The 24,212-nt window shown below is 44.9% G+C and overlaps 1 protein-coding gene across 13 annotated transcripts in view; it reads left to right on the top strand.

The window, feature by feature from the left end:
• Positions 1-24,212, top strand: part of GFOD2 (Gfo/Idh/MocA-like oxidoreductase domain containing 2) — a 53,204-nt gene that overhangs the window by 13,860 nt on the left and 15,132 nt on the right. For 3 of the 13 annotated variants that reach the window (XM_073015484.1, XM_073015485.1, XM_073015480.1), the window contains exons 2-3: positions 21,278-21,365; positions 21,949-22,028. The exons of 3 other annotated variants lie outside the window; for them this stretch is intronic. The gene's annotated coding sequence lies outside the window, so the exon portion shown is untranslated. Of the gene's footprint in view, positions 1-10,362; positions 10,483-19,538; positions 20,028-21,277; positions 21,366-21,948; positions 22,029-24,212 lie in introns of those variants that run through there. 7 more of the 13 variants (XM_038008019.2, XM_073015483.1, XM_007993937.3 and 4 more) reach the window with 5 other exon arrangements.

Below are 24,212 nucleotides of genomic sequence, written 5' to 3'. Positions count from 1 at the left end.
GGGAAACGTTTGGAGGGTTTGGACAGAGGAGTGGCTTGATCTGACTACATTTTAATCGAGTTCCTCTCGGTGGTATGTTGAGAGTAGATAGATGGGAGGCAGGGGGCCAGGTAGGGTAGAAGCTGGGAGACCAGTTAGGCTATTGCAGTAATGTAGGAGAGAGGTAAGGGTGGACTGAACAAAGGTGGTAGTAATAGCAGTTGTGGGAGGTGGTTGAATGCAGGGTATATTTTGAAGGTAGAGAGTTAGCAAAACTTGTTAATGGATCAGATGTGAAGTGTGAAAGAAAAAGAAGAATCAAGGATAACTCCAAGATTTTAATTTGAACAGTTGAAAAATTTGTGTTACCAGTTTCTGAGATGAAGGCATTGTGGGAAGAGTATGTTTGTTGCGGAGAAACATCAGGAGTTTAGTTCTGGACATTTTAAGTCTGAGATACCTGTTAAACATCCAAGTAGAGATTTTTTTTTTGTTTTTTTTTGGTTTTTTTTGAGACAGAGTCTCACTTTGTCACCCAGGCTGGAGTGCAGTGGCCGGATCTCAGCTCACCGCAAGCTCCGCCTCCCAAGTTTACACCATTCTCCTGCCTCAGCCTCCCGAGTAGCTGGGACTACAGGCACCCGCCACCTCGCCCGACTAGGTTTTTTTTTTTTTTTGTATTTTTTTGTAGAGACGGGGTTTCACCGTGTTAGCCAGGATGGTCTCGATCTCCTGACCTTGTGATCCGCCCGTCTTGGCCTCCCAAAGTGCTGGGATTACAGGCTTGAGCCACCGCGCCCGGCCCAAGTAGAGATGTTAATAGGCAGTTGTTTGCACCCGTCTGGAGCTCAAAGAGGACCTGGCTGATAACTTTGGGAGTCAGCAGGGAATAGATAACATTTAAAAGCCGTAACACTGAATGGAACCACCAAGGGAGTGAGTATAGTTGGAAAAGAGAAATAGACTGGGGACTGAGCCATGGTTACTACAGTCACCATCAGGAGAAACGAGCAGAAGGAACCGAGAAGTGGTCAGAGAGGTAAAAGGAAAATCAGGAGAAATTTGTGTTGTGGAAGTCAGGTGAAGAGTGTTTCAGAGAGGTTGGAATCTGCCATGTCAGATGCTGCTGATAGGTCAAAGTGGGATGAAGGTGGGAATTGACCACCGGATTTAATTGTATTTGATAAAGATCAGATAGCTGAAGCTTGGTTATTTGTAGTGTGATTTACAACCAATAATCTAGGGTTTTCAGCCACGATGCCTGAACACAGAGCATCATGAGAGAGTTGCATAATTGCAGTTTGAAGTTCTGAACATTTTACTTTTCTTTCCTACCTCTTTTGGACTCTTCATTCTGAAGAAATGCTTTTGGGTCTGGTTACTGCTCTGGGGAAGGGGAGTGTCTGTTAATCACAAATTGGATTTTTAATGACGTTGGGCTGCTGTGCCTTTTACTGCACTACCAGTGTCAACGTTTGGGTTTTTTTCATGGTGATGAAGACTTTATTCAGGACCATGGTGATAGGTATAGGTACCTCTGCAATGAGTCTTGCAGTCGGGGAGAGAGACTGAGCTCAACTCTGAATACAGCACAGCCAGTGGGGATTGATAGTCAAGGAGCAGGGTAAGGGTCAGTGGATAGAAAATGACTCACAATGTCAGTGTTTTATCGTAATTCAACCTCAGAGTGTGAAACCTTTCTCACGTGGAACTCGAAGTGCATTATAAATCTGTCATTGAACACTTTTAAATTAAGGCTAACTTTGGGAGGCCAAGGCGGGCAGATCACTTGAGGTGAGGAGTTTGAGACCAGCCCGGCCAACATGGTGAAACCCAGTTTCTACTAAAAATACAGGACTGGCATGGTGGCTCATGCCTGTAATCCCAGCACTTTGGGAGGCCAAGGCAGGAGGATCATTTGAGCCCAGGAGTTCGAAGTTACAGTAAGCTGTGATTGCCCCATTGCCCTCCAGCTAGAGCAACAGAGCGAGACCCTGTCTCTAAAAAAAATAATAAATAAAAATACAAAAAAAAAAAATCCGCTGGGCGTCATAGTGCACGCCTGTAATCCCAGGTACTCGGGAGGCTGAGGCAGGAGAATCACTTGCACCCAGGAAGCAGAGATTGTGGTGAGGCAAGATTGTACCTCTGCATTCCAGCCTGGGCAACAGAGTGACACTCTGATCCCCCCCTAAAAAATAAAAAATAATAATAAACATAAGGCTAATTTGGCTGGGCACAGTGGCTCACGCCCATAATCCCAACACTTTGGGAGACTGAGACAGGCAGATCACTTGAGGACAAGAGTTGAATACCAGCCTCAAGACCAGCCTGGGCAACATAGGAAACCCCATCTCTACCAAAAAATACAAAAAAATAGCTGAGTGTGGTGGCATGTGCCTGTGGTCCTAGCTACTCAGGGGGCTGAGGTGGGAGGAATGCTTGAACCCAGGAGGCAGAGGTTGCAGTGAGCTGAGATCATGCCACTGCACTCCAGTCTGGTGACAGAGTGAGACCCAATAATAATAATAATAAGGCTAATTTATATCCTGTTGAGTCTCTCATAGCACCATTCTTTTCCTTTTTAGCATTTAATCTCAAATCGTAATTACATATTTATGTGATTATTTGATTATCTTATCTCTCCTCCTAGGCTGTACACTCTATGCAAGTAGAAACTATATCTGTTTGGCTTACCAAAGTATCCTGTGCTTTGCTGAGGCCTGGCTCATAGTCCGTGCTTAATAAGTATTTATTAATCAACTTGCATAAATTACAGGTGTCATTTTATACACAAGCACCTGAACACCTAATCAGCTTAGCTAATGTCACAATCTTTTTTTTTTTTTTTTTTTTTTTTTTTTTTTTGAGATAGGCTCTGTTGCCCAGGCTGGAGTACAGTGGTGCAGTCACAGCCCACTGCAGCCTTGACCTACTGGGCTCAAGAGATCCTCCCACCTCAGTCTCCTTTCCTGAATAGCTGGGACTACAGGTGTATGCCACCATACCTAGCTAATTTTGTATTTTTTGTGGAGGAGGAGTTTTGCCATGTTGCCCAGGCTGGTCTCAAACTCCTAGGCTCAAGGGATCCACTTGCCTGGACCTCCCAAAGTCCTGGGATTACAGGTGTGAGCCACAGCTCTCAACTCTACAGTTTGTTTTTAAGTTAGGTTGAGGATCTGTCTCACTTCATAACTAGGGCCCTGACTCACCTCTGGCCCCAGTGCTTTACTTTAGCTTGTGTTATATTAGGATAAAATTACTGAAAAGAATTCACCCACAGAAAAATCAAATTCTCAAACAAGTCTTACTTGCATTTCAAATAAATGGAATTCTACAGTATGGGTCTTGACACTGACCCTTTGGAATGTGCCTGAGGAGACAGAGGTGTGCAGCAAGTCTGTAGAGGTGCCTCTCAAGATTCAGTGCTCTGGAAGGTGGGGGCTGGCTCTGGGGCTAGTTCATGGTGAGTGGCCCTTGAGGCACAGTAGAGGCTGACACTAAGTGAGGGCTTGCCACTCTTTCAGTGCCAAGTCTTAATGCCCAACCTGTATAGCTACAACTACAAACTGATACATACCAATGCTCTATGAATAGTCATCGTTAAGTTTGCTTGCCAGAAGTGATACCAGAGAACCCCTCTTGAACCCTCCCTTCCTCAGTATGAGTTGTTGGTGAGTGGTGAGGACTTCCTAATATCTGGAGCTCAGCCACTCACCCAGTGTGACACTGCCCAGGGAAAAGTGCCATCTTCAGATACGTTCAGCAAGTTCTGGGACTCACCAGCCTACTGGGCCTTAGCTTGAAGTTACTTTCTCAGAAAACTTATTTTCTTGGCCCCAGCCTGTATTGATGATGTTTCCAAAAGTAAGCTTACAGGTTTTTTTTTTTGTTTTTTTTTGTTTTTTTTTTTTTAAAGGAAGAAGACTTCTAATTTGCACATACCCCTTTAGTTTGATTACAGAACTGAATCTGCAAGCTGTGAACGGGTTGTTCTATGGCCTTGGGCACAACTACTTAAGGCGATTAAAAATTAAGGTATACTTTTCATACGATTAAAAACACAGATCTTAAATATTCAATTTGATGAGTTTTGACAATTGTACCACCATGTAACCCAAGCACCACACAAGATATAGAACATTTCCATCACTCTAGAATGTGGCCTTGTGCCCCTTTTTGGTTGATTCCCTCCACCAAAGCCACCACCGCCACTGCCGCCTTCTGACCAGTGTCACTGTAAATAAGGCTGCCTGAATTTCAAAAAAGTGGAATTCTACAGTATGGGTCTTTTGTGTGTGGACCTGCCATCTTTCACTCTACATAAGTTTTTAAGATTCATACAGGCTAGGCGAGGTGGCTCATTGTAATCCCAGCACTTTGGAAGACTGAGGCAGGAGGATCACTTAAGACCAGCAGGTTGAGACCAGCCTGGGCAACACAGTGAGACTCCCATCTCTACAAAAAATTAATGAAATTTTTAAAAAGAAAAAAATTCATTAATAATTAATTCCTTTTTACTGTTTTACTGTATTCCATTGTGTGATATCATAATTTATGATGTTCTGTGAACATTTGTTTCCAGTGTGGGGCCATTATGAATAAGGCTGCTGTGAACATTTGTATAATTTTTTTTTGTGGACTTACGTTTTTATTTTCTTACATAAATATCTGTAAGTGGAGTTGCTGTGATTGGGTTGATATATGTTTAATTATAAGAAACTGTCAATTTTCCAAAGTGGTTGTACTGTTTCACACTCCCACCAAGAACGTATGAGAGTTCCATTTGCCACATATCCTCTCCAAACTTCAGGATTGTAAGTCTTTTTTTTTTTTTTTTTTTAAGATGGAGTTTCACTCTTGTGGCCCAGACTGGAGAGCAGTGGCACAATCTCGGCTCACTGCAACCTCTGCTTCCCGGGTTCACACCATTCTCCTGCCTCACCCTCCTGAGTAGCTGGGACTACAGGCACCCGGCCACCATGCCCGGATAATTTTTTTGTAATTTTAGTAGGGACGGGGTTTCACCATGTTAGCCAGGATTGTCTCAATCTCCTGACCTTGTGATCCACCCGCCTCAGCCTCCCAAAGTGCTGGGATTACAGGCGTGAGCCACTGCACCTGGCCCTTTTTTTTTTTTTTTTTTTTTTTTTTTTTTTTTGATGGTGTCTTGCTCTGTCACCCAGGCTGGAGTGCAGTGGCACAATCTCGGCTCACTGCAAGCTCCACCTCCCGGGATTACACCATTCTCCTGCCTCAGCCTCCCGAATAACTGGGACTACAGGCACCCGCCACCATACCTGGCTAATTTTTTTGTATTTTTAGTAGAGACGGGGTTTCACCGTGTGTTAGCCAAGGTGGTCTTGATCTCCTCGTGATCCGCCCACCTCAGCCCTCCAAAGTGCTGGGATTACAGGCATGAGCTACTGTGCCCGGCGACAATTTTTTTAATTGGGTGGTTCATCTTTTTATTGTTAATTTGTAGGAGTTCTGCAGACAAGTCCTTTGTTACATATATGTTCAGCTCATGTTTTTTCCCAGCCTGTGGCTTGCCTTTTCATTTTTTTAATGATGTCTTTTAATGAGCAGAAATTGTTTTAAATTTTGAAATCCAGTTTTCAATTAGTTAGTGCTTTTGGTGTCCTGTCCGAGAAATCCTTACCCTATGATTTCAAAAAGTACTCTCTGATGTATTTTTCTAGAAGCTTTATGGTTCTGGCTTCTACATTTAGGTCTTTGATCTGTCTTGAATTAATTTTTGCATATAAGAGGGGTTAAGGTTAATTGTTTGCCATGTGGATATCCAATTGTTCCAACACCATTTCTTAAGAAGAATTTTTTTTCCCCATTGAATTGATTTAATGCTTTGGCTGAAAATCAATTTACTGCATTTGTGTGACTTGCAGGGTAAAGATAGTATTACAAGGCTGTAACTTTGTCTATAGAAGTCTCTAATGATTCTTTTTAAAAACCCGGCACTGAGACATAAAAAGCATATTTTGTAATTTTAAAAAGTATGGTCAGGCCAGGCGCAGTGGCTCATGCCTGTAATCCTAACACTTTGGGAGGCCAAGGCAGGCAGATCTCACAAGGTTAGGAGTTCAAGACCAGCCTGGCCAACGTGGTGAAACCCCATCTCTACAAAAAATACAAAAATTAGCTGGGTGTGGTGGCACGCGTCTGTAATCCCAGCTACTTGGGAGGCAGGAGAATTGCTTGAACTCCAGAGGTGGAGGTTGCAGTGAGCCATGATTGCCCCACTGTACTCCAGCCTGGGCGACAGAGCAAGACTCCATCTCAAAAAAAAAAAAAAAAAAAAATCACAGAGAAAACACTGTAACAGGCACTTTTTTAAAAAGACAGAGTTTCTTGGGAGTCCAAGGCGGGCGGATCACAAGGTCAGGAGATCATAGACCATCCTGGCTAACTCGGTGAAACCCCGTCTCTACTAAAAATACAAAAAATTAGCCGAGCGTGGTGGCGGGCGCCTGTAGTCCCAGCTACTCGGGAGGCTGAGGCAGAAGAATGGTGTGAACCCAGGAGGCGGAGCTTGCAGTGAGCCGAGATCGCACCACTGCACTCCAGCCTGGGTGACAGAGCGAGACTCTGTCTCAAAAAAAAAAAAAAAAAAAGACAGAGTTTCACTCTGTTGCCCAGCCTGGAGTGCAGTGGCACGATCTCGGCTTACTGCAACCTCCGCCTCCCGGGTTCAAGTGATTCTCGTTCCTCAGCCTCCTGAGTAGCTGGGACTACAGGCATCTGCCACCATGCCCAGCTAATTTTTTGTATTTTTAGTAGAGTCAGAGTATCACCATGTTGGCCAGGCTGGTCTTGAGCTCCTGACCTCAAGTGATCTGCCTGCCTCGGCTTCCCAAAGTGCTGGGATTACAGGCATGAGCCACCACACCCAACCTATTATGGTACATTTTTAAAAAGCTTAGATGGAGCCACCCAGGTTCCATTCATCTATAAGTTTCTGAAGAGCTCGCTGCTGCTGATAGGATCAGGGAGACACAATCCCAGAATAAGTAATGACACTTGAAAAAACCTGTAGATAGGCCAGGCACCTTACACCTGTGTTCTCAGCACTTTGCGGGGCTGAGGCAGGTGGATCACTTGAGGCCAGGAGTTCAAGACCAGCCTGGCCAACTTGGCAAAACCCCGTCTCTACTGAAAATACAAAATTTAGCTGGGCGTGGTGGCACATGCCTGTAATCTCAGCTACTTGGGAGGCTGAGGCAGGGGAATTGCTTGAACCTGGGAGGCGAAGGTTGCAGTGAGCTGAGATCATGCCACTGCATTCCAGCCTGTGCAACAAAGTGGGATTCTGTTTAAAAAAAGAAAAAACTGGCAGGCGATCAAAAGTATTCTTGAAGATGTACTGAGAGGTATTTAGGATGAATAATGGATACCATGGCAGGGAAAACAACTATTTAACTCCTATATTTCTCTTTCATCAGAGACCCAGCTGGAAGGACCAGGTGCAGGGAAGGTAGACTACCCAGTGCGCAGTGGGTTTGTTTCCTCTGATCAATTTGAATTACATCCCATGGGTCTTAGAAAAGTAGCAGCTGACCATGATACACTCCATAAACTACTGTCAGTAAGCATTGAGGCATTGTGGAGCAGAGGCAGGTGCCCGATGATGGGAGATACGCAACATCTGTGATGTTTGAGCCTGATGCTGGTGATTCCTCAGAACAGTGTGAGAACATCTCATCAAAGAAATGATCCCTGAACACCTGGAAAGAGAACTGGCAAACACTGCAAGATGTGTGGATTTATAAAGGACATCATCATCTAACATTTATTAAGGCCTAACTCTATGTCAGGTGCCTATACACGTCTGGTTGTTGGCCTTGTGGATATCATGGTCAGTTCTGACTGTGCTCTTGGTAACAATTTGTTTTTTTTAGTATGCTTGCTGGATTATTGGTAACCTTGAGGGGAGTGCCAAATATAAATATCATTTATTTAGATGTGAGCTGTGGGGGTTTTTTGTAGCCCCTCATCCCATTGGGCAAAAAGAGAAATGAGAGCTAGTATAGTTCTGTGAAATTGTAATTACTGTACTTGAAATCACCGATCCAGAAAATGATGGCAGCCTCAGTTTCCTCATACGTAAAATGAAGATGATAATAATAATGGCACCTGCCTCTGGAAGTTATAATTGTTAAATCAGATGATGCCTGTAAAGCACGGGGCACGTAATGTTTACTCAAAAAGAGGTGTTATTATGCTGATCTGATTTTCAGCTGACACAAAACTGGTAGGGACAGTGAGTAAATATCCAAAATTATCTTAGCCAGTAAACAGTCACCCAAATTAAACTAAATGAAATTTATTAGAGTGAAAATTTAAAGTACTGAACTTGGGGTCAAAAAACTATAATTTGTACACCCAAGTTCATAGCAGCATTATGGACATAGTAAAATGTGGAAGCAACCCGAGCATTCACTGACGTAAATGGATAAGCAAAATGTGATATCTACACATGATGGAATATTATTATTCAGCCCTTATAAAAGGAAGGAAAATCTGACACATCCTACAACATGGATGAACCTTGAGGACATTACGCTGAGTGAAATCAGCCAGACATAGAAGCACAGATACTGTATGATTCCAATTACGTGAGGTACCTAGAGTAGTCAGATTCAGAGACAGAAAGTAGAATGGTGATTGCCAGAGGCTGGGCAGAGGGGTAATGGGGAGTTATGTCATCTCCTCCAGGAAGTCTTTCCTGCCTGTACACTGCCTCTAGCCCCTGTAGTTAATGGTGCTCTTCTCTGCACCAGAGGCAAGTTTCTGTTGCTCTGCCTGTCATATCATATGATAGATTTGCTCAAGTGCCTGTCTGATCTATGGAGTTCTTTGAGGGTACAGGTAACATCTGATTCATCTTTTCAGTGTCAAAATCGGCAAGAAATTGTGTTTTATCCTCAAGTCACCTCCTGGTGGTCATTCCAGACAGAAAGGGGCAGGGGTGACAGTTCCTGCCAGTTGAGATTGCCTCCTTTAAAGAACATTTCCAGACATTCTACCAAACAAAACCTTCTATATTTATCTCATTTGACACACCTCTTTACAAGTAATGCTAGGAAATACAGGGTTTGTTTTTTGTTTTTGAGACAGAATTTCACTCTTGTTGCCCAGGCCGGAGTGCAGTGGCGTGATCTCGGCTCACCACAACCTCCACCTCCCGGGTTCAAGTGATTTGCCTTCCTCAGCCTCCCAAGTAGCTGGGATTATAGGCATGCACCACCACACCTGGCTGATTTTGTATTTTTAGTAGAGATGGGGTTTCACCATGTTGGTCAGGCTGATCTGGAACTCCCAACCTCAGGTGATCCACCCGCCTTGGCCTCCCAGAGTGCTGGGATTTGGGCATAAGCCACCATGCCTGGCCAGGAAATATAGGTTTTAACTCTGCACTTTAAAACTCCAACATTAGACCGGACTGGTGGCTCACGCCTGTAATCCCAGCACTTTGGAAGGCCGAGGTGGGCAGATCGCGAGGTCACGAAATCGAGACCATCCTGGCTAACACGGTGAAACCCCATCTCTACTAAAAAAATACAAAAAAGTAGCTTGGTGTGGTGGTGGGCGCCTTTAGTCCCAGCTACTCGGGAGGCTGAGGCAGGAGCCTGGCATGAACCCGGGAGGTGGAGTTTGCAGTGAGCCGAGATGGCACCACTGCACTTCAACCTGGGCAACAGAGGGAGACTCCGTCTCAAAAAAAAAAACAAACCAACATTATAAAGACTGTTGGCAGGAAAGAAGGATTCTTAGGCACCTTCTGCTGAGGGTCTGACCACTATACAAGCTGCCTAATGAGCAAGTGACCTCTAGTTATCCACTGACTCCAAAATTCTCAGAATCTGATTTCTCACACACAGTGAGGTGGGGTGATCCTTCTTTTACTATGATCCTGGCTACTGGCCGGGCTCAGTGGCTCACTCCTGTAATCCCAGCACTTTGGGAGGCCAAGGCAGGCAGATCATCTGAGGTCAGGAGTTCAATACTAGCCTGGCCAACATGGTGAAACCCCATCTCTACTAAAAATACAAAAATTAGCCAGGCATGGTGTCATACGCCTATGATCCCAGCTACTTGGGAGGCTGAGGCAGGAGAATCACTTGAACCCGGGAGGCAGAGGTTGTAGTGAGCTCAGATTGTGCCACTGTGCTCCGGACTGGGCGACAGAGTGAGACTCCGTCTCAAAAAAAAAAAAAAAAAAAAAAAAAGTCCTGGCTACCTTCATGACGATACTGTGTCACTTGGAGTTCCTGAGCCTTATAACAGAGTGTAAGGCAGGGGTCAGCAAATCTTTTCTGTAAAGGGCCAAATTGTAAAATTTTTTTTTTTTTTTTTTTTTTTGAGACAGAGTCACTCTGTTGCCCAGGCTGGAGTGCACTGACGTGATCTCTGTTCACTGCAACCTCCGCCTCCCAGGTTCAAGTGATTCTTCTGCCTCCGCCTCCTGAGTAACTAGGATTACAGGTACACACCCCGAAGCCTGGCTAATTTGTGCATTTTTAGTAGAGACAGTGTTTCATGTGTTGGTCTTGAACTCCTAGCCTCAAGCAATCCGCCTGCCTCAGTCTCTCAAAGTACTGGGATTACAGGTGTGAGCTACTGCACCAGCCTCCAAATTTTAAATATTTTAAGCTGTGTGGGCCGTATGGCTTCTGTTGTACCTGCTCTGCTGTTGGTGGTACAAAAGCAACCAAAAAAAAGGAGTATTACCTACTGTATTCCGTCATACCTGTAAAATTATTTACAAAAACAGTTATCAGATTGGATTTCTCCCACCCCTGTGATAGCCAGTGGGTCGTGGCCTCTAGTTTGGCAGAAGCAGGGGCTCTACAGACTAGATACACAGAAGGTAAGATGATCGAGCAGTCTGGGAAAAAACAATTCACAGATCTCAGCTTCCACACCAAAGTCTCAACAGTCGGGCCTTTTGGGTTCCATGTTTTTCTTAAGGACACTGCAGTTTCTGTCACTTAGGCTTAGAACTTCAGGGTCTTTTTTTTTTTTTTTTTTTTGTGGGGGCAGTCATATTTATTGAAGTATAGTTTACAAAACAGTGAAGTTTATCCTTTTTCTGTATATTCTGTGCTATCAGTTTTGACAAATGCTCTCATGTAATCGCCACTCTAGACAAGATATAGAACAGTTTCATCACCCTGCAAAACTTCCCATGCCCCTTTGTTATCTACACTTGGCCCCAGTTCCAACCCTTGACAACCACTGATCTATTCTCTGTCCCTATAGTTTTGCTTTTCCATTATGGCATTTAAATGGGATCACACAGTATGGTGCCTTTGAGTAGGGCATCTTTCAGTTAGCAGAATGCATTTGAGATTTGTTCATTGTGGCATACATCCGTAGTATGTTCTTTTTATCACTGAGTAGTATCCATTGGCATTGATATACTACTGTTCATCTGCTCACCAATTGAAGGATATTTGTGTTGATACTGTGTTGATTACAGGATGTGGCAGTTATGAATAAAACTGCTATAGACATTCATGTATAGGTTTTTGTGTGAATATAAGTTTTCATTTCTCTTGCTAAGTACTAAACCTAGAAGTAGGATTGTTAGGTTGTATGATAGGTATCTATTTAGCTTTGTAAGATGGGAAACTTTTCCAAAGTGGCTATATTATTTTACATTTTCATCAATAATGAATAGTTGCTTCTTACCCTTGCCAGTATTTGATATCAGGTTTTCTGAATTTCAGACTTGTAATGTGTATTTAATACGTTTTAATTTGTCTTCCTCTCCTCTCCTCTCCCCTCCCCTCCCCTCCTCTCCTCTCCCCTCCCCTCCCCTCCCCTCCCCTCCCCTCCTCTCCTCTCCCCTCCCCTCCCCTCCCCTCCCCTCCCCTCCCCTCCCCTTCCCTCCCCTCCCCTCTCCTCTCCTCTCCTCTCCTCTCCTCTTTCTTTTCTTTTCTCTCACTCTCACGCCCAGGCTGGAGTGCAGTGGTGCAATCTCAGCTCAGTATAACCTCTGCCTCTTGGGTTCAAGCGATTCTCCTGCCTCTGCCTCCTGAGTAGCTGGGATTACAGGCATGCACCACCACACCTGGCTAATTTTTTTTTTTTTTTTTCTAGTAGGAACGGGATTTCACCATGTTGTCCAGGCTGGTCTCGAACTCCTGACCTCAGATGATCTGCCCGCCTTGGCCTCCCAAAGTGCTGGGATTACAGGCATGAGCCACTGAACCCAGCCTTAGTTTTTTGTTTGTTTGTTTGTTTGTTTGTTTTTGAGACAGTCTTGCTCTGTCACCCAGGCTGGAATGTAGTGGCACCATCTCGGTTCAGTGCAACCTCTGCCTCCCGACTTCACACAATTCTCCAGTCTCACCCTTCCAAGCAGCTGGGATTACCAGGCACCCGCCACTATGCCTTGCTGATTTTTGTATTTTTAGTAGAGACAGGGTTTCACCATATTGGCCAGGCTGGTCTCGAACTCCTGACCTCAGATGATCTGCCCTCCTCAGCCTCCCAAAGTGCTGGGATTACAGGCTTGAGCCACTGTGCCTGGGCTTAATTTGTATTTCTAATTAATGCTGTCTAATGACTATTAATATGGTGAGTTATAGTAATTGATTTTATTACTTTTTTACATTTTTTTTTTTTTTCGAGACGGAGTCTCACTCTGTTGCCCAGGCTGGAGTGCAGTGGGATGAGCTCGGCTCACTGCAACCTCCACCTCCCAGGTTCAAGCAATTCTCCTGCCTCAGTCTCCCAAGTAGCTGGGATTACAGGCACGTGCTGCCATGCCCGGCTAATTTTTTTGTGTTTTAGTAGAGACGGGGTTTTACCTTGTTGCCCAGGCTGATTGTGAACTCCTGAGCTCAGGCAATCTGCCCACCTCAGCCTCCCAAAGTGCTGAGATTACAGGTATGAGCCTCCGCATCTGGCCTATTTTTTGTTTTTTTGAGGCAGGATCATGCTCTTGTTGCCCAGGCTGAAGTGTAATAGTGCAAACATGGCTCACTGCAACCTCCACCTCCGGGGCTCAAGTGTTCCTCCCATCTTAGCCTCCTGAGTAGCCACAGGTGTGTGCCACTGCACCTGGCTTTTTTTTTGTTTTTTTGTAAAGACAGGGTTTCACCATGTTCACCAGGCTGGTCTTGAATTCCTGGCCTCAAGCAATCCATCTGCCTTGGCCTCCAAAAATACTGGGATTACAGGTGAACCACTGCACCTGGCCTTTTTTTTTTTTTCAGTTAAACATTTTGCTATCCAGGCTGGGAGCGGTGGCTTGCTCCTGTTATCCCAGCACTTTGGGAGGCTGAGGCTGGTGGATTGCTTGAGGCCTGGAGTTCGAGACCAGGCTGGCCAACATGGCAAAACCCCTTCTCTACAAAATGTACAAAAATTAGCCAGGTGTGGTGGTACACATCTGTGGTCCCAGCTACTCAGGTGGCTGAGGCAGGAGAATCACCTGAACCCAGGAGGCGGAGGTTGCAGTAAACTGAGATCGTGCTACTGCATTCCAGTCTGGGTGACAGAGTGAGACTGTCTCAAAACAAACAAAAAAACCCCATATTCTCCTATCCAATAGTAGTTGATTTTAGAATGTTGAGTCAGCCTTGCATTCCTGGGATTAAACCCCTCTTGGTCATGGTGTATTTTATTTTATTTTATTTTTTATTATTGATTTTTTGTTTTGTTTTGTTTGTTTCTGAGATGGAGTCTTGCTCTGTCGTCCAGGCTGGAGTGCAGTGGCGTGATCTCGGCTCACTGCAAGCTCCACCCTCCCGGGTTCACGCCATTCTCCTTGCCTCAGCCTCCTAAGTAGCTGGGACTACAGGCGCCCGCTACCATGCCTGGCCAATTTTTTATATTTTTTAGTAGAGACGGAGTTTCACTGTGTTAACCAGGATGGTCTCGATCTCCTGACCTCATGATCTGCCTGCCTCGGCCTCCGAAAGTGCTGGGATTACAGGCGTGAGCCACTGTGCCCGGCCTTGTTTTGTTTTTTAAGAGACGAAGTCTTGCTCTGTCACCCAGGCTGGAGTGCTAGTGGTGCAATCTCAGCTCACTGCAGCCTCTGCCTCCCTGGTTCCAGCGATTCTCCTGCCTCAATCTCCTGGGTAGTTTGGATTACAGGCACACGCCACCATGCCTGGCTAATATTTGTATTTTCAGTAGAGATAGGATTTCACCATGTTGGCCAGGCTTGTCTCAAACTCCTGATCTCAGGTAATCTGCCCACCTTGGCCTCCCAAAGTGCTAGGATTACAGATGTGAGCCACCACACCTGGTCAGTGTGTTGCCTTTTAACTCATTGCTAGATTTAATTTGCTAATATTTTATTGAGGATTTTTGTGCCTAAGTTTATGAGAGGTGTTGGTCTATAGTTCAGTTTTTTTTTTTTTGGCTCTCCCACTCCCCTGATAATCCCAAATCCTAGTGATAACTGTCTGCTCCATTTCATTCTAATTTCTAAAATGGAGGGAACTCCATTAGACCTTCCTTATGTCTTACCTGATATCCTAACTGGTTCTCTGTGTCTAGTGTCTCCTAAACTCTATCCTACCTACATCTTTCTGCCAAATTAAAGAAAAAAAATTCAGGCCGGGCGCAGTGGCTCACGCCTGTAATCCCAACACTTTGGGAGGCCGAGGCGGGCAGATCACCAGAGGTCAGGAGTTCGAGACCAGCCTGGCCAATATGGGAAAACCCCGTCTCTACTAAAAATACAAAAATTAGCTGGGCATGGTGGCGAGCACCTGTAATCCCAGCTACTCGGGAGGCTGAGGCAGGAGAATTGCTTGAACCTGGGAAGTGGAGGTTGCAGTGAGCCGAGATCACGCCACTGCACTCCAGCCTGGGTGACAGAGCAAGACTCCATCTCAAAAACAAAAAAGAAAAAAGAAAAAAAAAACAGTTCAGTGGTTCTTATTGCTTACCTACATTTGTCAAGGTCTAGGCAGGAAACAGTGTACTCAAAGGGTTAATTAAAAACTCTTTAATGAAGGGATTATTCACAATAGTGTGAGTAGTAAAGGAAACATACAAGGGATGGTGGAGCACCCAGGGACTGGCAAGATAGTGTCACCACGCCAGGTGCAATGATGGAGTGGGGATGTGTCACTGGAACCTAGCAAAAGCTATGGTCATGGGAGAGAGGGGTCCTCCAAAGGAGCTGTGACCTTGGTTAAGGAACACAGCTCCTGCCAGAACCACATCCTGGCAGGGAGAGAAGGCAGAGAATAAACACCTTGGCCTTTCTTCCTTCTCGCTGATCTCTTCCTGGTTCTTTCTCTTGGCTGGACTCAGATGGAAGCCAGAGGACCTGGAGCCCAGGCCTTTAGAGACTGACCTGACTCCAGAGACAAAAAGTGGGGCAGAGAGGATCAGGTAGGGAAGGAGGAGCAGACCAAGAATACCGAGCACACCCACCTGTCAAAATCCAAACTCCTGAGATTAACACTTTATGCCACCAGCTCTGGCTCCTACTCACCTTGCTAACTTGTCACCCCTGAAATTAGGACTTTTAATCTTTTTATGTCCCACAGCTCCCTTGTTAGCTCCTCAGGAAAGGTGAGACGTATGAACAGGTTAGTATTGGTTTTGAACAGTGGATCAGAGGCGAACAGTCACCCCCCAGGGCAGACAGCGGAAGGAACTTCCCTGGCTCACACTCATCACGAAGGATGGAAGAAGATTTGCTCCACACGTGCACGTGTTACAAAATGACTGTTTTTCTTTCTTGTTTTTATAGAGGCTCAGAGAAGCAAAGTAACCTGCTCAAGGTTTCATGCCGGTTGCAGTAGGTCATGCACACAGCCAGGCATGGAATCCTGGGAGAGTTACCTCGCCTCTTTGAGCATATTTTCTCATCTGTACAACAGGGTTGCATGGACCCAAGGACGGACTAAACACTGGCTGGCCTATTAAACTCACTTCATATTAGCTCAGAATTATGACCTTCGTATTTCTACCCAACTTTTGAAGAAGAGACATCTAAGTCACAGATAGTTAATAGATATCTTTTTTTAAGAAAAAGATTCCCTATGTGCTGACACATATCTAATTGGCCAGGCCCAATTATAGGTATTTTACAAATATTAACTCAATCCTTAAATCCCCTGTGAGGTAGATAAAATTTCCCCATTTTACAGATGAGGAAATGGAGATACAGAGTGACTAAGGGACTTACTGAGGTCACTCAGCTGGTAAATGACAGAGCCAGGATTTGAACCCAGGCAAGGCCTTGTGAAATTGTATATAGCCTGTCTTGCCAAGGCACCCTTCATTGCTGACCAGCATGTGGTGATGGGAAATGCATGTGGCCTTGGCAGGACTGGGTTTGTGGAGATCTTTGGAGGCATGTGAAGGATATGTGCAAGGATGTTAAAGACAAAGAGTGGGGAAATTTTAGGGGTGAGAAAGCGTAGCCACTGAAATAAACAAGGAAAACCAGCTCTGCCTGCTTGGGCAGGAAATAGCTAGTCAGCAAGCCTGCCTGCCTTCATGCCATCTGGCTTCCTCGGGGACCAGCCAGTACCCCTTTATGGGTGTTTGGGTGTTAATGAAGCTTCCTCTTGAGTCAGTGGCAATAAAAGAGGTTATTAAAATTTTTTCAGCCGGGCGCGGTGGCTCAAGCCTGTAATCCCAGCACTTTGGGAGGCCGAGACGGGTGGATCACGAGGTCAGGAGATCAAGACCATCCTGGCTAACACGGTGAAACCCCGTCTCTACTAAAAAATACAAAAAACTAGCCGGGCGAGGTGGCGGGCGCCTGTAGTCCCAGCTACACAGGAGGCTGAGGCAGGAGAATGGCGTGAATCCGGGAGGCAGAGCTTGCAGTGAGCTGAGATCCGGCCACTGCACTCCAGCCCGGGCAACAGAGCGAGACTCCGTCTCAAAAAAAAAAAAAAAAAAAAAAAAATTTCTAGTCCATTCTGTTGTTTTAAGCTGCCGATACTTACATATATTTTTTTTTCACTTCACATTGGCTCAAAATTATTATCCTCATATTCCTACACAGCTTTTGAAGAGGAGACATCTAAGTCGGTCATAGATACGTAACAGCTTAAAAAAAAAAAAATTCCCTATGTAGTGGGTATATATAGTCCCTATATATACCCAAATACAGCTAGAGTGAGAAGGAACCGTGTGAGAGTGGAAGAAGTGTGCCCTGGTCATGAATTTACAGAAGACATGGACTGTGTCTCACTCCCTTAGCCCTGTAACAGTTGGTAATTAATGACCAACAAAATTTGGGTTGGCACGGTGGCTCATGCCTGTAATCTTAGCACTTTGGGAGGCCGAGGCGGACAGATCACCTGAGGTCAGGAATTCGAGACCAGCCTGGCCAACATAGCGAAACCCTGTCTCTACTAAAAATACAAAAATTAGCCAGGTATGGTGGCGCATGCCTGTAATCCCAGCTACTCGGAAGGCCGAGACAGGATAATCACTTGAATTCGGGAGGCTGAGGTTGCAGTGAGCCAAGATCATGCCACAGCACTCCAGCCTGGGTGACAGGAGACTGTATCAAAAAACAAAACAAAACAAAAAACCTTAAGTAGAATCTCACTGTTTATCTAATGCTGCATACTTGACACTGTCAAGCTCCTATAATAGCCATAACTTATAAATAACCAAAACACCTGTAAAAGCAAACAGTGACCAAAATAGCTGAAGGGAGTCTAGGACATGAAAATTGTAGAAGATAACTGTGTGCTTGACCTGTTTTCTAAGAAAACTAGAAGAGAAGGCTGTAAGGGCAGAATTAGCAGAGAAAAGAGAGAGAGGGTGGCCAGGCTCGGTGGCTCATAGCTGTAATCCCAGCACTTTGGGAGGTCAAGGTGGGTGGATCACCTGAGGTCAAGAGTTCAAGACCAGCCTGGCCAACATGGTGAAACCCTGTCTCTACTAAAAATACAAAAATTAACTGGGTATGGTGGTGCATGCCTGTAATCCAATTTACTTGGGAAGCTGAGGCCAGGAGAATCGCTTGAACTGAGGCGGCGAAGGTTGCAGTAAGCTGAGATTGCACGATTACACTCCAGCTAGGTGACAGAGTGAGACTCCATCTCAAAAAAAAAAAAAAAAAAAGAGAGAGAGATGGAGAAAGTAGAAAAGGAAAGCGAGGTGACTGAGTGGCCACAGACACTGTTTACCATCAGAAAGAAAGAAAGATGGTTAAGATAAAACAGAACCTCAGTGAGAGTACAGGAGGCAAGCCAAGCTTCACAGTCACAGAGAGTGAAGATAAGAGGCACGAATTGGCAGGGGTCTGGACTTAGAGGCAGCCCAAGTCATGCGTAATTTAGTGGTTCACAAAGGAGCAGGTGTACTTCAGGTAGAATTGAGCAGTACAGGATGCTATACCGGGCTATGCTGACAAACCATCCCCTAACGTAGACATTTTCTTAGCCCAGTATACTTATGTCTACAGTAGGAGGAAAAGAGATGCTGGGCTTGAAAATGAAATTAAGAAAACATTTTTGGCCGGGCGCGGTGGCTCAAGCCTGTAATCCCAGCACTTTGGGAGGCCGAGACGGGCGGATCACGAGGTCAGGAGATTGAGACCATCCTGGCTAACACGGTGAAACCCCGTCTCTACTAAAAATACAAAAAACTAGCCGGGCGAGGTGGCGGGCGCCTGTAGTCCCAGCTACTCCGGAGGCTGAGGCAGGAGAATGGCGTAAACCCGGGAGGCGGAGCTTGCAGTGAGCTGAGATCCGGCCACTGCACTCCAGTCCGGGCTACAGAGCAAGACTCCGTCTCAAAAAAAAAAAAAAAAAGAAAACATTTTTGCCAGCCATGGTGTCTCACACCTATACTCCCAGTGTTTTGGGTGGCCGAGGTGGGAGGATCACTTGAAGCCAGGAATTCAAGACCAGCCTGGGCAACATAGTAAGATGCTGTCTCTATATTAAAATTAAAACAAACAAAAAAACCTTTTTTATTTTTTTTATAATTTTTTAAATTATTTTTTTATAAAAATTTTTATAATTTATTTTTATTTGTTTTATATTTTTTAAAATTAATTTAAATAATTTTTTAAAATATTTTTATTTTTTATAATCCCACCACCTTGGGAGGCTGAGCCGAGAGTATCGCTTGAGGCCAGGAGTTTGAGACCAGCCTAGGTAACACAGCGAGACCCCATCTCTACAAAAAAATAAAAAATTAAGATGGGCTCGGTGACTCATGCCTATAATCCCAGCACTTCAGGAGGCCCAGGTGGGCGGATAAGCTGAGGTCAGGAGTTTGAGACCAGCCTGGGGAACATGGTGAAACCCCGTCTCTGATAAAAATACAAAAAAATTAGCCAGGTGTGATGGCGCATGACTGTAATCCCAGCTAGTCAGGAGGTTGAGGCAGGAGAATCGCCTCAGCCTCAGAGCTTGGGAGGTGGAAGTTGCAGTGAGCCAAGATCGAACCCACTGCATTCCAGCCTGGGTGATAGATCAAGACTCTGTCTTAAAAAACAAACAAAAGTGCATGTCCTAAATGCCACTGGATTGTGGGGGTTTGTTTTTTGGAGGTTTTGGTTTTCTTTTTTTTTTTTTTTTTTTTGAGACAGGGTCTTGCTCTGTCACCCAGGCTGGAGTGCAGTGGCATGATCATAACCCACTATAGCCTCTGAAATTCCTGGGCACAAGTAATCCACCTCAGCCTCCCAAAGTGCTGGGATTATAGGCATGAGGCTTTGCACCCAGCCAACACTGAATTGTTCACTTTAAAATAGTTAATTTCAGTTGGATACAGAGTTTCAGTATGGAATGAAGAAGAAGTCCTGGAGGTGGGTGTTGGTGATGGTTGCTCAATATGAATGTATTAGTGCACTGAACTGTACACCTAAAAATGGTTTAAAATGATAAATTCTATAATGTACACTTTTCCACTTCCCAAAAAAGATTCTAGCCAGGCACCATGGCTCATTCCTGTAATATCAGCAATTTGGGAGGCCAAGGCAGGAGGATTGCTTGGGCCCAGGAGTTTGAGACCAGCCTGGGCAACATGATGGAACCCTGTCTCTACAAAAAATACAAAAAATTAGCCAGGTATGATTAGCGGGGCGTGATGGCATGCACCTGTAGTCCCAGCCACTTGCTTGAACCCAGGAGGCGGAGGTTGCGGTGAGTTGAGATCGCACTACTCGACTCCAGCCTGGGTGACGGAGTGAGACTCTGTGTCAAAAAAAAAAAAAATTCCAGGTGTGGTGGCTAATTTGAAATACGGTTCTCTAAGTTATAAGTGGTCCTGGGCCGAATATGCAGATGAAGTGCTCTCCCTGGATTTGGCTAGATCAGATAGCTTTTGCTGGTGTCCCATTAGTAGGACCAGAGGTACATATATCTGTCACTTTGTGTTTGAAATGCAAGCTTTTTATTTAAAAAGTGAGGAGGGATTCCTTTTAGAACCACATTTTCCTTTTTTGTTGTTTTTGTTTTTGTTTTTGAGACAGAGTCTCACTGTGTCACCCAGGCTGGAGTACAGTGGTGGGATCTCGGCTCACTGCAAGCTCTGCCTCCCGTGTTCACACCATTCTCCTGCCTAAGCCTCCCGAGTGGCTGGGACTACAGGTGCCCACCACCACACCTGGCTAATTTTGTTTTTGTATTTTTAGTAGAGACGGGGTTTCACTGTGTTAGCCAGGATGGTCTTGAACTCCTGACCTCATGATCCGCCCGCCTCGGCCTCCCAAAGTGCTGGGATTACAGGCACGAGCCACTGTGCCTGGCCTTTTTTTTTTTTTTTTTTTTTAATTATTCTCCTTTATCCCCTTTCTCTACTCTGGTTTCCCTATCCCCTGTAAATGTATTTAGTATGTATCCTTTTGTTTGTAAAAGTTCCTGTGAAGCATTTTTGTTTCTGTGTATGTGTGTGGGGTTTTGTTTTGTTTTGTTTTGTTTGAGACAGAGTCTTGCTCTGTTGCCCAAGCTGGTGTGCAGTGGCATTATCTCGGCTCACTGCAACCTCTGCCTCCCGGGTTCAAACAATTCTCCTGCCTCAGCCTCCTGAGTAGCTGGGACTACAGGCGTGCACAATCACACCCAGCTAATTTTTTTTATTTTTTAGTAGAGATGGGGTTTTGTCATGTTGGCCAGGCTGGTCGTGAACTCCTGACCTCAGGTGATTCACCCGCCTCTGGCTCCCAAAGTGCTGGAATTACAGGTGTGAGCCACTGCACTCAGCCTGTGTGTGTATTTTTAGCTTATATAAATAATGTATTAGAGCTTACTGTGTTTTCTTTTTTTTACCAAGTTCATTCATGTGACTGTATTCATCTAGTATTGTTTCTAACTTGCAGAGAACCCCAGTGGGTACATCCCCCACACTTTACCTGCCCGCTTCTGACCCCCAGATTGTCTCCAACTCTGCACCTCAGACATGATGTGGTAAATATCTTTATATCCCTTATCAGTGGATCCCTATGAGAATTTCTTTGGGAACACACACACACACGAGTAGAATTTGTGAGTCATAAAATGCAGTTTTAATTATAAATAAGGCCAGATTACTTCTTACTCGGAACAGCTGTACGATTCTATATCACTATCAGCAGCACGTGAGGATAGAACCTCCAGTATGTTTTCAAAGGGTAACTTTGGTGTTTCATGGACAAACGTGGCCATCAGAAGCTGGTGACACCAGTGAGTGGGCGCATCCAGAAAACACTTTACTGAGCGCAGTGAATTCATTAATTTATTCATTCACTAATCAGTGGAGGGCCTGCTGTGTTTGTGGCCCTGAGGACACAAAAGAGGAATAAGTTTAGTTGCTATTGCAAGTGTATAGAAGGTCCAGAGGGAGGAGCTCCTGGTGGGGTGCAGTCAGAAAAGATTTACAGAGAAGGGAAGATGCAGTGTAGAGAGGAGTTCTAGGAGTTGGTCATCTCAAAGAAAGCAGAAGCTGTGCTATGCAGAGGGACCTACCGCAGTCTTAATTTTTTTTTTTTTTTTTTTTTTTTTTTTGATCTAGGCACAATGTGGCTTGCTCCTGTAATCCTAGCACTTTGGGAGGCCAGATCACTTGAGGCCAGGAGTTCGAGACCAGCCTGGGTGACATAGTGAAACCCTATCTCTACAGAAAATGCAAAAATTAGCCTGGCACAGTGGTGTGCACCTGTAATCCCAGCTACTCGGGAGGCGGAGATGGGAGGATCCCTTGAGCCTGTGAGGTTGAGGCTGCAGTGAGCCATGATCAAACCACTGCACTCCAGCCTGGGCAACAGAACAAGAATCTGTCTCAAAATAAAAATTGTGATAGTGACCAAGATCAGGAGTACTTAGCTTTTTAAAGGTAATCGGTAGGCCAGGCACGGTGGCTCACACCTGTGATCCCAGCACTTTGGGAGGCCAAGGCAGGTGGATCGCCTGAGGTCAGGAGTTCAAGACCAGCCTGGCCAACGTGGGGAAACCCCATCTGTACTAAAAATTAAAAAATTAGCCAGGCATGATGGCACACGCCTGTAGTCCCAGTTACTCAGGAGGCTGAGGCACAAGAATTGTTTGAACCCAAGAGGCGGAGGTTGCAGTGAGCTGAGATTATGCCACTGCACTCCAGCCTGGACGACAGAGTGAGACTCCATCTCAAAAAAGAATCAATAAATGTAATTGGTAAACAAAGGGACTGTATGGTATTTATAAAATTATTGGTAAAATGATGTTACTGAAGGAAATACATAGAAGTTAAAATAGTTGTGTTAGAGATTTTTCCCTCTTAATGACAGATTTGTCCTTTTAATCATAGTACAGAGGGTGAGAAGGTTCAGGAAAGTGTACATATGACAAACAGGACATTTTGTTATGGCTCCAAATGTAGATAATTTTTCACATGTGTTAAATATAGCTCAGAGGTTCTCATCTGGTGGCTACACACTAGGATCACCTGAGGAGCTTTAAAAGTGAATGGTGAGGCCAGGCACAGTGGCTCATGCCTGTAATCCCAGCACTTTGGGCAGCCGAGACGGGCGGATCCCTTGAAGTTGGGAGTTCAAGACCAGTGCCACTCCACTCCAGCCAGGGTGACAGAGTGAGACTCTGTCTCAAAAAAAAAAAAAAAAAAAAAAGAATAATGGTCACCTCACTTCCATCAGAATGGCTAACCAACAGAAAGCACCAGAAAGTAACAAGGGTTGGTGAGAACGTGGAGAAATCAGAAGGCTTGCACACTGTTGGAGGGAATGTAAAATGGTACAGCCACTGTGGAAAACAGTATGTGGTTCCTCAGAAAATTAAAAATCTAATTACCATGGCCTGGCAATTCCACTTCTGGATATATGCTCCAAGCAAATGAAAGCAGAGTCTAGAAGATATTCTTGTTCACCATGTTCATATCAGTATTATTCACAGTAGCTAAAACGTGGAAGCAATCCAGGTGTCCATTGATAGAGGAATGGATCAGCCATACAATGGCGTATTACTCAGCCTTGAAAAGGAAGGAAGTCCTGACATATGCTACAAGTTTCGTAAGGGTGAACCTTGAAGGCATTATGCTAACCGAAATAAGCCCGTGACAGAAGCACAAATAATGTATGATTTCACTTATATGAGGTATCTAAAGTAGTCAAATTCATAGAGACAAAGTAGAATAATGGTTGCCAGGGGCTGGGGCGGGGGTAGAGGGAATGGGAAGTTATTATTTAATGGGAATAATGGGTATTATTTAATGCGTTTTTAGTTTTGCAAGGTGAAAAGAGTTCCAAGATGGGTGGTGGTGATGGTTACACAACAATGTAAATGTATTTATTTATTTACTTATTTATTTTATTTTATTTTATTTTGAGACAGATTCTTGCTCTGTTACCCAGGCTGGAGTGCAGTGGCTTGATCTCGGCTCACTGCATCCTCCACCTCCCAGGTTCCAGCAATTCTCCTGTCTCTGCCTCCCGAGTAGCTGGAATTACAGGCACGTGCGACCAGGCCGGCTAATTTTTGTATTTTTAGTAGAGATGGGGTTTCACCATGTTGGTCAGGCTGGTCTCGAACTCCTGACCTCAGGTGATCCACCCTCCTCTGCTTACCAAAGTGCTAGGATTACAGGCGTGAGCCACCGCGCCCAGCTGTAAATGTATTTAATACCACTGATGTATATACTTAAAAATAGTTAAGATGGGCCGGGCGCCGTGGCTCACGCCTGTAATCCCAGCACTTTGGGAGGCCGAGGCGGGCGAATCACAAGATCAGGAGATCAAGACCATCCTGGCTAACTCGGTGAAACGCCGTCTCTACTAAAAATACAAA

This window comes from Chlorocebus sabaeus, chromosome 5, assembly GCF_047675955.1.
Source record: "Chlorocebus sabaeus isolate Y175 chromosome 5, mChlSab1.0.hap1, whole genome shotgun sequence".
Lineage (NCBI taxonomy): Eukaryota > Metazoa > Chordata > Mammalia > Primates > Cercopithecidae > Chlorocebus > Chlorocebus sabaeus.
This window is presented reverse-complemented; position numbering and strand designations above follow the sequence as displayed.